At 42.8% G+C, this 12,713-nt stretch overlaps 1 protein-coding gene across 12 annotated transcripts in view; it reads right to left on the bottom strand.

The window, feature by feature from the left end:
- The window catches only part of ZNF462 (zinc finger protein 462), a 92,108-nt gene extending 80,640 nt beyond the window's left edge, over positions 1-11,468 (bottom strand). For 6 of the 12 annotated variants that reach the window (XM_021379546.1, XM_021379551.1, XM_021379554.1 and 3 more), the window contains exon 1: positions 5,517-10,141. The gene's annotated coding sequence lies outside the window, so the exon portion shown is untranslated. Of the gene's footprint in view, positions 1-5,516; positions 10,150-10,426 lie in introns of those variants that run through there. The other 6 variants (XR_002433149.1, XM_021379557.1, XM_021379549.1 and 3 more) reach the window with 5 other exon arrangements.

Here is a 12,713-nt window from a genome sequence, read left to right as displayed (position 1 = left end):
CTTTATCAAATAAATAAATAAAACATACATGCCTGCACACAAAACAAAATTCCAGGAATGTAAGAAGAATCTTGTAGAAGCTGCAGTTTTACTGCCTTCCAAAGAAAATAGGAAGCCAATTCACAAAAAATCTAACCGTAATAAATCATTAAGATTGGCTCTCCAGGGCTACCACTACAGTGCAGTTCTTCCAAGGCAAGGCTGGGGTCATTGCCCAGATTGCTGCGAGCAGACATTTGTCAGAGGCAGTCTTCTCAACCCAAACCTCCAGCCTCTGTAGGGCTGGGATCTCAAATATATTTAAATAGGGCAGCACTACTACTATCCAGCTTCCCACATTTCAGTAACTTCTAATGTGGAAGGAGATCATAAACCATCTTCTTTCACACCACTTGGGCAACTGAACAGTATTTTGGTCATTCAGTACTGAAATTCTTATTTAGGCGTGAATAACTCTCCAACCTGGATGTCAACAGATCAGCAAGCACTGCCTTCAGCTCTTAAGCAGGCTGCTCATTTCACCTGTAAAGAGGATTAGATGTCTTCAGTATATTAAGGAAACAAGCATAAGAATAGACTATGCAGCATTTTACCTCCATCTTTAAAATGTCCCCAAAGAGCAGGATTTTTTTAATATCCCATTTAAGTTACTACCTCATCATCATATGACTGCTCTCCACTGCCATGACATACAAAACTTCAGTGTATGGTAACAGGCCCTCCAGAAAGTCATTCCACAACCTGAAACATCATCTACCCTTCAAACACACTAAAAATAGATTGCTCACCCCCTTGAGGTCTCAGCAGCCCATCTGATATTACAGTACAGTATTAACAAACCTTATGTGGACATAAATTCCTAAAATAAATATCTTCAGAGATAAGACCATAACACCAGTAAGCAAATTATATTTCTGTGCACCACTGAAGTAACATGGGTGAACCAGTGGAAGCTCTGAAGAACTATGGAGGGTAACAAGCATTTTGTGCTCATTTTGCAAGAGAACTCTACATGCACTACATGGTCAACCTGCCTGTCATCCTGCCAAGCAACTTCTGACTCAAGGCTTTTGGTCTCAAAGACATTTTCTGAGTGCAACTTCAGCATTTTTTTTAATGTGGTTCCTTGGGAGCACTACACGCAGAAATTCTTGTCCTATTCGTGTCCTCCACCAGGACCAGGAAAGAGAGCAGAGTATTTGTGGAGTCAATGTGGAATGGAAAATTCGTTGTAGTATGTTATCACCTTTGTAATCTGATCATTTAAATATAATTCAAGTTTACTCATTTGTTCACACAGCTGGGAGACCCAAATATATTGACTCGCTTTTTCAGCAGCTCCAGTGAGTAATGCAGTTATGCCCTTGGAGCCAAGGATTTCATCCAGTATCACACAGGTGCAGATAACCTGGCAGGAGAAACTTGCATGCTCTTGAGAAACAACTGCTTCTCCTCAGCCTAACAGAGTGGAAATGCACCAGTGTCCAGCACCACCAAAGAGTTACAAACGTGAATCCTGCAGTCCCGAAGCAGAGAGCCATCAGATACGCTGATTCACACAATGGCCTTCAGTCATATTTACTCCTGAAGGCCTGATAAGGTCCTCCTCTCCTCAGGTCCTGGTGCTATCGTGCACAGGGCTGTTTTACACCATATGCTCGATCACAGACAAGAGAACTTGACCTCTATACGACCTGACATAGTTGAAAGCTGATATGCTTTCTCCCCACTGCCCTCCCCCCCCGAAGATAAAAGGTCATTTAGACCAAAAAGAACTAGTCTGGGCTGACTTCAGGTTACATGAATTCAACTTTAAGGATGCACTCCTGGCTGGGAACCCAAACCATTTCTTGTAAGGCTGCAAGCTATGACCATATGAGAGGGCAGAGACAATTCAGCAGTCGGGAAGCTAATTAACAGGGCTGAGAGCTGTCTGGCTGCCCTCAGTTTTCCATCAGCCATTTGTTACCATTTTTACACTTGTCAAGTTATTCATCTGGGCATGATAGAAGCACAGTTTCAGGGCCTACCAGTGCTGGAGGTCCTGTACCCTGCAGCCAAAGCTACCCAGATGCAGAGAAGGAAGGGGCAAACTGAAATGCATGATCAGAGCTTCCAATCAAATAAAAAGATAAATCGTTTCCAAGTTGTTCATGTTGACATTTATTTATGTTTCTGACAGAACTATTTCTCATACAACGCAGAAGAAACTTTGATGACTTCTTATGTCCATTTCCTTCTCAGACTTTAGTGCAGTAGCAACTAAACTAAGTAGATACTGTATATATACAATCAATCCCTTCTTCCATACTCACCATAAGCAGCAACATACCTAAGAAAAAAAGTAATCAGAACAAGAGCAGTGACACAGTAGCAAAGTGGAAGATAACTCCAATTGCCATTTCCCTGTGTTTGCAAACAGGAGAGATCTGCTCCAGTCTCACACCAGAACCTCTCCCAGAAGGAGCCTTTTCTTATCTACAAATGGCTTTGTTTCAACAAAGCACCAGAATCCATTACCAGCACCTTAATTTCAAATATCCCTGTTAAATCCAAGTGAAGGGGAAAAGGGAAAAGGGAAATGGGAGTTGTTGGGTAGCTACCAATGATACAAGCAAGTTACCTCCACCAATCCTGCTAAAAGTTCTGCCCAGCCTGAGCTGGGAATTATGAAATTATCTGAGCTGTCACTTTCAGATCAACAAAAGAGAAATGGAGAGGAAAAAATACTTTTTAGTATCATAAGACATCTGAATTCTGGCATTTGATCTACAGTGAACGCTTTAGTAATGATCCCTTTTCCAGAGAGACAATAATTTGAAGTCTTCAGCAAGTCAACCAACTATCAAGTTTGTTAAGAAGGTAAATGCACTGCCCTGCACATCAAACTCATGCTGAACCCTAATTTTCCTGCACATGTAGTCCTTAGCTACTGTTTATTTGTAAACTGGGAGAAAACTCCAAATATGGGCTGCTGGAGCTCAGGTTCTGGGTGTCACATTTGCCTGGTCTTCTCTTTTCCTTGCCAGCAATGAGAGATCTAGGAACAATGTGTGGGAGGTATGTGTTTGCCTGGCTCTTGTGATAAGTAGCTATCTTATTTTGAAATATTTGCATGACAACAAACCAACCCAGTATGACCCATCTTCTTCCCAAAAGGAATATCCTGTGTTGCCTTCTTTCCATAATTAATGGTACCACCCTGAAGCAGCACTATTTGAACCTTAAGAGCTGAAAGTAAGAAGGAAGAGTTTGCTCATTCGGGCAGTGCAAAGAAACCCCTATTGTCCTGCAAGGCCACGGAAACAGTGACCACATGTACATCAGAAGATTCCATTTTTAGCATCTTCCAAAACAAAGTCTTCTCTTTCACATTATCATGAGCACACTGAATCCTCAGTCTTCCTATACCATTCTCTGCAATGTCTGCTTTGTTTTGTCTTGAAAAATCAGTCTCCTGCCTCTCTACCCCACGCAATTGCTCTATTAGCAGCAAGTTTCCACTACACATAATTATGGCATGCCTTACCCTACTTTCCTGTTTGCTGAATAGCTATGCCTATTTTCTACTTGTGCTGATACTACCATTTACTTTTCCTGACACTCTAATCCTTGTATCCTTTGAAGGCGTAACTTCCTCCACCACAGCAGCAGCTGGGATTCTCAGGCCCCTTTCCAGAGCTTTTTAATAGCAGCAATAATGCCAGTGCTGAACACCCTACTTCTTAATCTTCAGGTCAGCATGGAAGCTGTACTTGTAAAAAAAGGTGCCACAAATACACTGTCCAGTCCTGCTGACCACCCATTATGTAACTGAACAGCAAGTTGTTAATTACATTTTCTTGGCACTGGAAGAAGAAAGTAAAACAAAGGCATACAACACAAGCATCTTTGGGAGAGAAGAAGCTAGATGTAAAATAACTCCTCAGTTTTCTGCACATTCCCAATTAGATAGTTTTACCTTCCACCATGGAAAAACAAGCTACACAATTCAACTACATTATTGAATTTAACCAATGAAAGCTAACAGTAGCCCAGTGAATCCAGCGCTTTCTCAGAATTATTTGTCCTCAACACAGTGGCCTTGCAATGATTGCTGCCCTGATAAGCTCTCAGTAAGTCCTTCCTAATCACTCATGACATTGACGCTGTGCCTACAGCTCTATGCTGGCATTATTAAACATGTATTCTTAAAGAGACTGTATTTGACTCCACTCAAGAACAATGACAGCACGTCCTGAGATGTCTCATTTCCATCTTCTTTAAATTACTAAACAAACATTGTTTTTCTTGAGGGATCATAACCATCTTCTACCCAGAAAACTATTCCTAGCCATAGCCAAAAAAGCACTGTAGACAGCAGTTATGGAGGTCTGTAATTGTATCAAAAACACTTAGCCAAAAACAAAGAGGTGAAGATGAAGCAGAAACAAAAGGCACAGCATTACTAGGACTGATGTTCTGATAAGGAGCGTGTCTCAAAAAGTACTACAGACAATCATAACCAGTGGTGGAGGGAAGCTCCTTCAAGCGGTGATTATGTAAGGACATTTTGAGATGAGAGCCGTAACAGACTGACTCAAGCTGAACAAAGCAACTGTACAACAATATGCAACTGCTGAAAAGCAGAAGAGAACCCGGGTTAAAGAATAAATGTTGTACATAAGCCTGCATGTTTCAACTATAAGACCCACCAGAAATAAAGGTTCCTCTTACCCCATCTCAAAACCCCTCTTTCAAACCCCTCCAGAGTTGTGTTTGTACTGCAACATATGGCACAGCTTCATGAAACTTGAGAGATGAGTGGCACACTTTAGATCTTTGTATTGTTCCCAAAGTGGAAAAAAAAAAGGAACAGAACTCAAAGCAATCTCATGTGACTTTTTATTTACCTGTGTTTTCAACTTCCCAAACACAATCTGAAAGTAGAAGAATACTTCCAAAACTCAGGACATTAATTAAGACTGTATTAAATCTGGTCTCCTCATTTGGAATCTTCTGCTAAAGCCTTTTCACTACAGCCAACAAGATAATTATCATAAGTTGAGCTATCTCCCTTCCTCCCCTCTTTTCTTCTTTCAGCACTGGCATACAAGCCATTCTATTTTAACTTCTTTCCTGTTCTCCCAGTTCTTCTGGAACATTTTATTTTCAACAGTCAACTCATTTGGAGAAGTGCCATGCTGAAGTTCAACCGTTTACAATGTTAACTGTGTCTCTGCCAGCAGCTGAAGACTTGCACCAACACCACCTTCTCCAGCACTTCTTTCACTAAAAATTTTGAGTCCCTCTCCCAGAGGAACTTAAGTATCCACAGTTTAGCAGATATTTAAACAACGTTAATTCTTATTGTTCTCCTCTCTCCCCTCAAATTTACTCACTCCTTGTAAAGTGGCAGTCTTCCTCAATTCCTATTTCAGTGCCTGCTGACCAGGTCTATTAGTTACTTCCCTAGAAGGAATCAACTGTTTGAAAAGACAGCAAGCATTTATGTTGGTGAAGTTAAGACATTTTACCAGTTAGAAGTTCATGCTTGATCATATCCTTTAAGTTTCAAGGATATCATATAGTCCTGATATAGAAGCAGAAGGTGACCTTTTTCACCTGAAAGAAGTTCACAAAAGGCATGATTTCAGTTCAAAATAGAGAAATATCCACAAAACAAACAAACAAACAAACAAAAAAAAGCCTTTATGTGGTTTTCTACTACAGTGCACAGAAAACACAGCAAAATATAGGGAAGTATGATACCTGAAAAGAGTCAGACAGGTCTCCATGGACCACCTTTTCTGGTCTGTCAGAAGAGCATCTCTTTCCTCTACCAGTGTGCTTCTTCCAGTCACTCATTTCAGTATCTCACTGGGTGTTTTTGGACAATTATTCTTCTGTGACTTTTGTCACTAGGTTTGGTTAGTGATAGCTTCATAGCGGGGCAATGTTAATTAATGAATGCTACATAGCTTTTCACTAATTTCACGGACAGAAGTTCCTTTTCTGCAATTTCCTACTACAAAGCAATGTTATTCTGCTCAATTTAAGTAATTATCCAAAACAACATGCAGAGAAAGTGTTACAGCAAACTGGAGCAAACTCAGCTTACACTGTACATCCACATGTTGTTTGGAATTATCAGAAAGTTCACTGGAAAAGTTCATTCACACTTGTTTCTGGGAGTTCCAAATTTCAAGAGGCATCTTTGGGCTTTTTTTGAAGTAACCTTCCTTAAACTGTAACTCGCACTATTATAAGACTTCGGTTCTTCCCATTTCCTTTCTAAGACTAAAATTAAACTTGCCCATTCCTTGGGGCCCAGAGTAACGTCTGCCAGATGTCCAGACATCTATGCTGAACATAGTTTTCCTTCAATCCTTATCAGCTATCTTTTCAGTTACTCACATCTTCATAAAAGTCAATCACAATACTCCAAAAATAGTTACAAACTTTTCTGGATTAAATTGACCATCTTTTTTTCCCAGTTGTGTTTGCAGCTGTTCTACTTTCCATCTCCACCATCCAACTATGTATTCATATTCTTCATTGCCTGAGCATATACAAGAAGTAAACTAAAAAATTGTATTTTAACATGGTAATGTTTGGAATACTTTTTGGAATAAAGATTGGAAGGGGGAAAAAAAAGGGAAACATGATATTTTAAGTTTCTCCAGAATGTAGTTCACTATCAACCTAATAAAAATGTATAAGGAAATCGATTAGTTGTTTAAATATTTTTAAAGCAGTAGTCCATAGGTTATGTCTAATGGGGTTAAGAAAAGCAATTAAGAAAAGCAAGTCTACATACTTAAGAATAACCTAAGAATGCGGTTTCTCTTAGAGCCTGCACCATAGACAAGCTCTGGGTGCTCACTGCTCATAAATCAAAAGCAACTGAAAGTCACTATCTGAATGAAGATAATTTGTGCGTTATGACAAGACGCGTGCTAGTCATCACTATCTCATTAATTAAAATTATTTTTCTAGAGCTACTTCTTATTTGTTTATTTATCTCGTTTTGAAAAATAGAAGAAGTCACTCAGCTGGTCTTCTAAAAGCAAGGTGGATATCAATCTGGGAAGACTGCAACAAGGACCATCATTAAAAATATAGTATACTCTAATGACATTTCAGTCTGATAATAAAGAAAACTCCCACAGAAGTTATGCCACACTCCAACATAAACCATTGCAATGACGTCTGGTTTCCTGTAGGGTGCCTGCCACTGCAGCAGAGAGCCAAGATGCCTTCCCATGAAGATCCCCAACTTAAATCTCAAACTTGTTTCTTATATTGCCACGTTCAAGAAAAATGTGTCTGCAGGCAAACAATGAGTGGGCCTCTCAAGTTAGAGGGAAGTCCGTATTTTGAACTGTGTAACACAATCAGATACCTAAGGAGACTGTAGCCCTAATAGAGGAGATGGATACTTAGGATCTGATCAGACCACCAGAGATCAGTGAGGACTTTCTCATCACCTTCAGTGGCTGCAGATTTAGACCTGCACAGAAACTGTAAAGTGCATCAGTGGACATCACCTCAAGGAGAAAAAAAAATTGAATAGTTGACCCCACTCCTTACTTTGTTAAAGCATAAGGTGAAGCATACCTGAAGTAGTGTATGTTCCATGGCCCACTTCTGAAAGTGTTTCAGAAAGATGGAGACTATCATGGTATCTCAGTAATTTAGGTGACATACCAGCTACCAGAAGTAACACAATGTGCATCTGATAATGTAATATACTTTCCAGTTGCATTAAATTATATATTAAGGAATTTATTCCACAGAAAAAAAAGTAATTGATTTTAACCTTGCAGGAGGTGCATCCCAACTCCAACACTAGTCATAACAATTACCAAATATTTCAGTTCTTGGTGGCCATGTTGGGGTGTGTTTTGATTCAGAGTCACCAATTTCCTGTCCTGTCACTTGTACTTCCTATATGTTGTACATTCCTTCTTAAATGCTTCAGGACAGTCTACATATGAACATTACCTTTCTATGGAGCTGTGCCTTCAAACTCAGCACACTTCTTCCTGGTATCCCCTTCATGCATTTCAGCATTGTAGTTTGAATTTTATGTGCAACTGTATCTACTGTGCAACTGTTGTGCAAATCGAGGCTGGTGGGAAGAGAGTGAGGACTGGTCTGAGACTACTCCAAATGATTTCAGATAAATGGGTGGCTTAAGAAAATCAAACAAATTCCTTTTCAAGTGGTATCTCTCTTTAAAGATCTTAGGTTTCCATAACTGCATTAAAATCGTAACAAAAATGCGGCCACAACTTTTCGGAAAAAATAAAGGAAAATAGAATTTAAGACACCAAAATAGACAGCTGTGAAAACTGTTTCATATTTTCCAAGAGAAATTATGTATTTTATGATGCTCTGAGGAACCTACTAAAAGCTTGCCAATATCATTTTAATGCAACCTAGCGAGTGGGGAGAAATATTCCATCTTAATTTAAAATACATCCAAAAGAAGGAATTCTCTTGAAAATCAGAAGTTAAAAATCCCATAAATCAGGCATCAACAGCATCACCTAGAAAAAAAAATGACATTTCATGATATTCTCTGGAAGAACCTGAGCAGCCTCAAGCTGCGTGCACTTACCTCCAAATGCTTTCAAAAATCTATAAATATATGCACATATAAACAATTTCTTTGGTCAACCGATCAACCTCCTAAATTCTGTGGTCTTTAACCAAAGAAAAATGTCTAGAAAGGTGACCTCCACATGAAAGCATAAGAGCAAAAAAGCTAAGGATGTGTTTCTCTGTGTGAAGGAGAATCTGAACAATTTCCTCCAATCCTCATTTCCTGATAGCATGAAGTCAGAGAGAAGACCCATCACAATGTTGTACATTGAAAAAACTGAAGAAACCCTAGGGGAAAAAATCATGATTAAGCCAGCTTCTGCCAGCAAAGCTTCAAAACATGGAGAGGCATCCACGATGTTAGGAGCAGTTCCCATCTCAGCTTTGTCTACTCTCTCTCTCCTCCATTTTCTGGTGGAGCTAGAGAACATGACATGGCTTACCTGACTCAGATCACAGCTCTCTGCCAAACTAGTCACTTCCTCTTAGACATGCAAGCAGCTTCATGAGACAAACAGACCCCCACAGACACACACACAAAAGCAGCTGCAGAAAGCACTCAAACTTGAAGGTCTTTCTCCTTCCAAACACCAGAAAAACGAATGAAACTTTTCCCTTTTCTCCCCCAAAAGAGGGGTGTGAGAGGGGGGGAGGAATCCTATCAGATCACGACCACATGAAGCTCCAGGAGGATCTCTCTGTGTGGAGAATAGAAACCACAAAGCCAGGAGGACGGAGGGGGGGGGGGGGGGGGGGGAAGAAGAAGGTTACTCCAGAAGACATAAAGAGCCTGTGGACTGTGTGTGTGCATGTGAGCGAGAGCAAGGAGAAGCTTTGTGTTGTGGAGCCTGGACTGGAACCAAAGCAGACAGCTTGCAAATGGAGGACAGGGAGATAAAGAAAGGGAAAGAAGGGGAGAGATAGGGAGAAAGCTGCTCCGGGTGGTGGAGAAAGGGGCAGGGGAGAAAGCTCCTTCTCCCTTGCCTGGTTTAAAGGTAGGGACGTTGGAGAACTGAGCGAGAAGAAGTGGGCTCCTTCCCATTCCTTTCTTCCCTTCTCGCTCTCTTTCTCTCAAAGGAGAGCAGAAGCGTGTGTAATGGCTCCTGCTCTCCAGCCGAACGCTGTCCTCCTGCGAGCAGCCTCCTGCGGGCACAGCAGCCCCCCAGCCCCGCGCCGCCGGGGACCCCCGCATCCCAACTCCAGGAGCGCGGCGGCGGGGGCAGCACCGCCGGTGAGGGACCAGCGGCGAGACGGGGGCAGCGAGGGGACGGGGAGAGGGAGAGGGGGAGAGAGGGAGAGAAAGAAAGAAAGGAAGAAAGAGGTCACCCGATTGCCTGGGTCGTGCCAGCACGGAGCTTTTCTCTCCTCCGTGTCTCTCCCGTCTCTGATCCAAGTCCACACGCACAGCACCATCCAGACCTCGCACACACACACATATCCACACGGGCACCCCCCGCCCCGAAAGCTCGGCTGATATCTCACTTATCTCCCCATACCCCCCCTTTAATGCAAGAACAAAAATTAATTAACCGCCTTCCTCCTCCTCCCACCACCACCACCACCACCACCACCACCAGCACCTCCTCCTCTTCTCCTCCTCCATGCAAGAGACTTCTCTCAAACAAAACACCCCGCTCTCTCGCTCCCTCTCCTCTTTTTTTTTCTTCCTTTCTTTCCTCCTCCTTCCTCCGTTGGCCGAATGAATGGGTTTCAGAGGAAGGTGGTGGAGAGAAAGAAAGAGAGAGAAGACCAAACAAAAAGAGGTATATAGATACACACATGAGAGATGATCTCTCCAATGCCAAACCGGAGATGGGTTTTAATTGCAAGAACTTACAGGAGCGTCCCGGCACTGCTGCTCTTGCTGCTGTCTCCTCTCCTCTTCCTCTCTGTCTAGCTCTTCTTCTTGTTATTGTTGTGGAAGTTGTTTTGTGAGTCTCATGTGCTCCTTGCCAGGTCTCAGCAATGGAGGATCGCCATCTTTCCCTGCTTTCCCCCCCTCTCTCTCCCTCTCTCTCTCTCCTTCACTGGTTTGCTGCAGCTGCAGATGACCTGAGATATCCGTCCGTCTCTCTCTCTCTCTCTCTCTCTCTCACTCACCCTCTGTGTCTCTCTCTGAATAATGAGCAACCAGAGGGAGAGAGAGAAAGAAGACAATCTCCTCTCCTACCACACAAAACGCAAGAGCACCAGGGGGTGCAAGAATCCTTTCTAACAACAACAACAACGTGTAGGGGAAGAGGAGGAAAAGGAGAAAGAAACGAGAAGAAAAGAGAGGAGGAAAAGGCAAGAAGAAAGAGAAGGAGGGAGGTGGAAGAGGAGGGGGGAGAGCGAGCAAACAAGAGAGATCCAGGAGGCAGACAGATGGAGGAGAAGATGGTAGTGATAGAGGAGGCGGTGTTGAAGATGAAGGAGATTAAGAGGAGGAAGGTGGTAACAAAAAGTTAAGGTTTGGGACACTGAATCACTCACGGGCCAGGGAGGAGGAGAAGGAGGGGGAAAGATCTGAAGAGCTTCCCCTTCCAAGCTGTTGCCTTCACAAAGCTTCCTGCCCAGGAGCGCTCAGCAGCTCCTGCGATGCTGGGGGAGCCGCTGGGATGGAGCGCTCTGCTGGGTCATAGCTTTCTTCCAGCCATGGCAAAAACCGGTTTCTGCATGCAGATCTGCCCCTGAGGTGATCCCTCAGACACATCCATCTAGAGACTAATCTTCCCTGAGCAGGGTAAAGAACATAAATGGAGCTGGAGGTTGCAAAGTATAAAACCAGATCTACCACGTGGTTGGTTTTTAATCCCCCTTCCAGCTCGCATTTGATGTGGAGAAAGGAGACTCGAATTGTCCATTTCTGGCACGTATTTTGAAGTCTACTCCCGGAAATAAAGACAGTCATCTCCAGGTTTTTTATTTCTCACAAGCATTTAGGAGAAAAGAGAGCTTGTACTACCGAGCACCAAAATCACTTCCTACATTGGTGAGACGTTTCTGGCTGCAAAATAAAATAAATAATCCCACTTAAAATAACTTTTGTGCCTTCCAGCACCTAGTTGTCTGCTCTTTTGTGACAGATTATTTAAAGCAGAGGAAAGAAACCATCAAGGCTCACAAAGGAAGGTATCTTGGTGATGAAGGCAAGCCAGCAAAGACAAAGCTGCTGTAGTCTGCATTTATATTTAGCCTCGTTCTATTAAGCTTTGTGCTTAGCTCCTTCTTTTGCGCGACCCCCTCCCCCCCAGCCCTCCAAGCTCCACCACACCAGGTCAGATTCTTTCTAGGGTTATGCTTAGCACGAAGGGGGGTGGAGGGGTGGGAGGATTAGGAGTTATGTGCAGACTCAGAAAATCAATGCACGGGAGTGAGGCAAAATCAATTTAAGCGCAAGGGCATGGCTGGTATTGGAACATCACTGGGATTTCTCGAGCCCTCAAGCACTGCAATTTGCATGGGTGGAAGAGAGACTAGAACCACAGAGCTCCGGTTCAGATGGAGGGGGAGATCCCTCCCCTGCTCCGAGGAAGTTTTATGAGTGGTGAAGCTGAGATGATCTTCTTAAAGGAGTCCAGATTTTACTGGCTCTGGGAGAGGTCAGGCATGTTAGAACTTCATTGTCTGAACTCTCCCAGCTCAGCTGAAGACCAAATGCAGAAAAGCTAACGATAGCAATAAAATAAAATAACAAAAATCGGTCGCCCAGGTACTAGTCAAACATTAAACTCATGCTCTCTCCGATCTTTCCATCCACAAGACTGCCGTGAGCACAAAGCACACAAGCAGGATCTCTCCCATTAAACCTTCTCTTTCTTTGAGCCGTGCAAGTTAATCACTAAACACGAGAAAGATCTTCTCCTTCCTCCTCTCCTCTTTCCGCTCCCCCCCCCTCCCCCCCGCTCCCCCTTCGCCCCAAACAAGTGCTGTGAGAAATGGGAGGAAGGATAATATCTGGGCAGAAGGAGCACTGTTGGATTTAGAGAATCCTTCTTAAGGAAATGGGGAAAAAACATCAGAACTGGAGATTCCTAGTAAGACTACTGGTTTCATGCAGACAAATGAAGCGGACACCTCCTAAGAAGCTGATAAAAGAACATTAAGGAAAAGGGAGGGACTGTCTTTACGGCTGCCAGAATGTG

Source organism: Numida meleagris, chromosome Z (genome assembly GCF_002078875.1).
Source record: "Numida meleagris isolate 19003 breed g44 Domestic line chromosome Z, NumMel1.0, whole genome shotgun sequence".
NCBI lineage: Eukaryota > Metazoa > Chordata > Aves > Galliformes > Numididae > Numida > Numida meleagris.
Note: the sequence above shows the minus strand (reverse complement) of the source record. Positions and strands in the feature narration are given on the sequence as shown.